Below are 6,166 nucleotides of genomic sequence, written 5' to 3' on the forward strand. Positions count from 1 at the left end.
AAATAATCAAGTTTTTAATTTCTAATAATCAAGTGCCAGTTCATGGCACCAATGATGTAAAGTTTTGTCAATCATGCCCATTAGGCAAGATTTCTAAATTGCCGTTTAGAACCTCTGAGTCTATTTCTAAACTTTCATTAAAACTTTTACATTCTGATGTTTGCTGTTCTCCTGTGGTTTCAGTTGAAGGATATAAATATTATTTGCTTTTTGTGGATGATTTTCATGATATTCATTGATTTTTCCCCTTAACCAAAAATCTCAAGTCTTTACAATGTTTGTCACGTTTAAAAAGAAAGTGGAAAATATATTTAATTGTACTAGTAAAACTCTTCAATCTGATGAGGGAGGAGAGTATAAGAGTCTTGTGTTTACTCAATTTCTTGTATTACATGGAATTTCTCAAAGATTTTCGTGCCCTAAACACCCTAAACAAAACAGTCTCGCTGAATGACAACATCGTCATATTGTTGAAACGGGTTTAGTCATGTTATCTCATGCTCATGTTCCTAATAAATTTTGGTTCAATGCGTTTCAAACAGCCACTTATATTATAAATAGACTTCCAACTCGAATTCTTTCAAATAGTTCACCATTTGAAAAATTGTTTCAAAGGAAGCCTAACTATGAGATGTTTAAAGTGTTTGGCAGTCGTTGTTTTCCATGGTTGAGATCGTATACTAATAATAAACTTGAGTCCAAATCAAAGTCTTGTGTGTTTTTAGGATATTCACTTAACCATCAAAGATAAAAATGCTTGGATTTATCCACGAGACGAGTTTATTTGTCTCGCCATGTCCTATTTGATGACGACTCTTTTCCTTTCCAAGAGCTCACACCTACCGAGGGTTGCGTCAATAAAACAGGTTTGGATTCCTCACATGATTTGTTTTTTAGTTTTCTATCTTCTCAACCTGCTTCCATTGAGATCATTAACCCCATTGAGCCAGTGCCAAATCCCATAGTTCCACAAACAAATCTCGTTGTACATGAAATCCTAGGACAACCTGCAATAGTGCCTTCCAATCCTACGAACAATAGACCACCTCTAGAATCCCTAAATGAGCAAGAAGTACTGTCGTCCATCCAACAAAATGAACCAGTGAGTGCATCAACTAGTTCCATTGCTGCACAAACTCTAATGCATCCCATGATAACTCGCAGCAAAGCCGATGTCCAAAAACCTAATCCTAAGATGCACTGCATGTGACTACTAATAAAAAAATGCTTGAACCTACTTGTTTTAGTCAAGCAGTGAAGCATCAGGAATAGAGGGAGCAATGGTGAAAGAGTTCAATGCTTTACAGAGATGTGGAACCTGGAGGTTGGTACCTTATTATTCTTCCATGAACTTGCTTCCTAATAGATGGGTTTACAAGATCAAACAATGTGTTGATGGCTCAATTGAACGTCATAAGGCAAGGTTAGTAGCTAATGGTTTTCACCAACAGAAAGGGATTGGCTACAATGAAACGTTCAGTCCAGTTGTCAAACATAGTACCATTCGATTGGTTCTTAATCTTGTAGTTTCGAATAAGTGGTTGGTCCATCAACTGGATGTTCAGAATGCATTTTTGCATGGCCATCTTGCAGAGGATATTTACATGAAGCAGCCACTGGGTTTTATTGATAAACAATTTCCCAATCATGTATGCAAGTTGCAAAAGAGTTTATATGGTTTGAAACAAGCACCTCGTGCTTGGTTCCAACGGTTTTCAAATTTTTTGCTGTAACTAGGGTTCCAGGAGTCAAGATGGATTATTCTTTATTTGTGTTTAATCATCGTGGAGTCTACTTGATTTTATTAATCTATGTGGACGATATATTGATAACGGGAAACAATCCAGTTCAAATGAAGAATTTAATAACGAAGCTTGGCACCTTGTTTTCTATGAAGATTTGGGGCCCCTACATTATTTTTTGGGAGTTGAAGTTACTTATTTTAAGAATCATATGCATCTAAATCAAACAAAATATGCTCTTGATTTATTGAAGAAAACCAAATTCGCTGATGTAAAGCCTATTTCAACTCCAACACCTTCTAGACACAAATTGAGTGCTCATAATGAAGACCCTCATCCTGATCCATAAACATATAGGAGTATTGTGGGTGCTTTGCAATATTTGACGATAACGCGTCTTGACTTGTCTTATGTCGTTAACCAGGTTTGCCAATTCATGCATTCACCAAAGAACACTCACTGGACGGTTGTAAAATGAACACTAAGGTATTTGAAGGCCACTTATGATCATGGTTTGGTGTATAAGCCTGGTAATATGCAACTTAATGCTTTTTTTTATGCGGATTATGCTGGCAATCCAGATACTAGGCATTCTACAGGTGGTTTATGTATTTATTTGGGGTCTAATTTGGTTTCATGGAGTTCCAAGAAGCAAAAGACAGTGTCTCGTTCTAATACTGAGGCTGAGTATAAACAATTAGCATATACTGCTGCAGAGTTATCATGGTTGCGATCCTTATTCAAGGATTTGCAACTACAGCTTGCTCGGCTACAGATATGGTGTGACAATATTTCTTTGATTTCCTTGGCTTCCAATCCTGTTTTTCACTCACAAACAAAACACTTGGAGGTAGATTACCATTATGTCAGGGAAAAAATGGTTCATGGTGAACTTCTTATGAATTACATATGTTCTCAAGACCAAATTGCATATTTATTTACTAAAAGGTTGTCCTCTGAACGTTTCAAACTTCTTGTATCCAAGCTTCCAAGCGTTCCCCATTATGTTAGCTTGCAGGGGGCTGAAAGACTGAGTAATGACTCCTCTTCTAGTACAAACTCTTGAGTTTGTTTATTTGGTCAGCAATTATGATTGAATAACTTTTCTGTTATTATTATTTGATATTTCAAAGTTGTTGTAATTAGTTTCCGCCGTGTATTCAGGTGATGGTTTGTTATTTTTTGAATTTTGAATTATAACTTGTAAATAGGATTTTGAAAGTCATGATGTAATCCGAAGTTGATTATAAATAGATTGCATCCTACGTTGTTGAGGGCATGCAATACAATGAAGAAAAACCTTGTGTGATATTTACTTTCCTGCAGAACCAGTTTATTGGAAACCTAGTTCTCTACAAATCCTAGTTCTTTAGCAATGACTTCTTCTTACAGTTTTTATTTCATTCCTTGCCATGTGGGTTCCCCTCAACTCATTAAGTCAGAATATTGGCCTAGCTCATGTACATATGGATTTGGATCCCATCCAGATCTAAATTATGGGAATCCTAGGGATCCTCACATCTTAGCCATTTATCATACATCGTGTGATCAGAAATCATTTGATTTTTTAATTTAAAATTAAACATAAATAGTATCTGACAGAAATATTAGAACTAATTAGGGTTAGACCTCAACAAGGATTACAAACATATCACTAGACTTTAAGCATTGCATGTGTGTGTATTTATGATTACCCAGGAACAATCATTATGCACATGCATATGAGTGTTTGCAGTACTACTAGAAGAACATTTATCAAGAAAGACTGGGTACCTGAGGACGCCATTGATGTAGTTGAGGAATGCACAGAGAACCAAGGAGGGCCTTCTTTTGATTCTTGATTCTTATATGACATGCTTGAAGATGAAAGTGATAAGTCTGACAAGCGTAGGAAAACCCTAGTTCCTCAAGGGAAGCCTTCTACTCACTGAGGAACCTTTATGTCAAACCCTAGTGATAGTGCTAGAAAGTGTTTGATGTTATCTTTCTGTAAGCAGGGACATCTCCTATATAGGCAAATTACCCAACCGCATCCCAGCTGTCATGGGATGGTTGAAGCCTAGTAATCCTCCATGTTTATTCAGTTGTAAAACCACAACTAATGCACGTACACTTAGTGTCCTACAAACAAGAAATTTTATCCTCCAGATGGTTTTGAATTTAATTAATTAATTCCACGTTGATTATTCTTATAATACTTGGTGACAATTCACATGGAGTCCTAACATAAAACTGTATGATACGATAAACGACAACGATGTGAGGATCCCTAGGATCCCCATAAAGTGGATCAGGAGATCCTGTACATATCACCAACTTTTCCTCACCAAATCAAATGTTCAATGGCAACTTTCATTTTTATTCACTCTATATATCACATGACAAGAGAGACAAACCAATTACCTGATTGAATTTTAAACTCAGTTAGGACACAAAGGATAATCTTCAGTGCAAAACTAAGTTATCGTCCTTTATATTTTTAATGTCGAATCATGATCAACTATAAATAGTAATCAACTCAAGGATGAACAGCACATTGTAAAATTAGAAAGTGTCTCCATCGACATTATCGAATACCATATGATATATATATATATATATATATATATATATTTTCTTTTCTTATTCTGTTATTCAAATGAATTCAAACAATGGATGCCAAGATAAAAGAAGTGATCAAAACATGTCATTTTCTCAAATTTCTCCTAAACTTTCAATCAAATATTTTGAATTGTGGATGATCAGATAAGGACATTGATGAGAAAGTTTGAAACTTTGGTAACTGTAGGACGAGGATACACTTCAGGATCCAATGGCTTCCCTACCTAAGACAGATAGTAGCTCAAGAAAAGTTCACGAGGCGTTATGACCTCTGCTACTTTCGGCTTCAGCAGCACAATGCTATGAGCCTTGAGGCTGTACACTATGAACAGAGAGGCCGTACAGGCGTACATCATTAACAGAGACGCCACTAAGCGCCGCCACCACATACGACAACTCGTTTTGGAGTGAGAGGGTCCGTCAGTGATGTTACTGGTGAGGAGGAAGATGAGCGGATTAGAGTTCCTTTGGAGGTAGTGTTGGTGGTGACTGGTGAGGGTAAAAAACGGTGAAGTCAGCACCGCCATATATTCGTGACACTGGTTTGTTCGTAATGAGCAGACACGTGGGCTGGAGAAAGAGGAGGAGAGGCCCAATTGAAATCCAATGGGCTCTATGTTGGCTCAATTATATCACCTCTCTAATTTCAAGGCCCAAAAGTGTAACTTTTTTTATTGTCTGACCCAAAGGTATAACTAGATAAGCTAATCCACATAACCATACGTTTTGAAGCCAGGTTAACTTTATTCTCAAATATGAATGTGACCCCGTAAATAAAGGCCAGGTGTAGCCATACCTTGTGGTACAAGGTGGTGGTGGTATTCAAAGATGGATAATACTTAGCTCCTTGTAAGAAAGAGATTATTGTTTCATACATAACAACGCGACTTTATTTAACCATACAAGCATCATAATTGGAATTGTTTATTCTCTTTATCATCATCTTAGATTATCTCTAGAAAATTTCATTAGTTTTGAAAACCGTTTAGCCATTCATATATTTCGAATAAATCGATGGCCATGGTAATGAGTAATATTCTCTTGATTAACATCGATGTGTTTGATTCGTATGGATTAATGACTAAACAATCTTTAAATCAAAATATAATTTTTTAGAAATGATTTTTAGATGATAATGATAAAGAGTTTGAATGGTTAGAATTATAACGATTGTAAGGTGAAACAATGTCATGTTATCATGTAAGGTTCTTCCTCCTTGCATGTAAGGAGCCAAATAGTGTCATTCAAAGATAGTCGCTTCACCACCAATCTTGTAAGTATGAGAAAATTGTAGTAATGGTCCCTCAACTTTAACAAAATTGGAGCTCCAATGTTCTCACAACTAAAAATCCATGACCATTGGTCCCTTAACTCATCAAAACGTGTAGTTATGGTTATTTTCATCAACTTCTTTAGAATTCTATTAAAATGAGTCATGTTGGAAGAATTAGTGCTACAAGTGGGTTAAAGTTAAAGGATCATTGCTCAAATTGGGTTAAAGTTAAGGGAATCTTTCTCCAATTAGGTTAAAGTTGAGAGACCATGACTATAATTTTCTCTGTAAATATTGAAGAGGGTTGTTTCAAACTATTCTTGTACGTTGTGTCAAGTAAGGAGGAATAACTTCTTATTTGTCAAGAGCCAGACAATGTCCCTTAAAAATAGTCACATCACCACCTCTTGTAATTATTGAATTGGCTGCGTGGAACTGCTCTTGTTATGAAATAGTTTTATTCATAAGGGTTTTCTATATAAGTGTTTTATCATAAGTGCTTTTTTTAGAAAATGATGTTATGACTTAGAAGCATTTTAAATTCTTCTCC

Source organism: the organism of the source record quoted next, unplaced genomic scaffold (assembly GCF_019419815.1).
Source record: "Pyrus x bretschneideri cultivar Hongxiangsu unplaced genomic scaffold, Pyrus_bretschneideri_v1 Contig59, whole genome shotgun sequence".
In the NCBI taxonomy this organism is placed as follows: domain Eukaryota; kingdom Viridiplantae; phylum Streptophyta; class Magnoliopsida; order Rosales; family Rosaceae; genus Pyrus; species Pyrus x bretschneideri.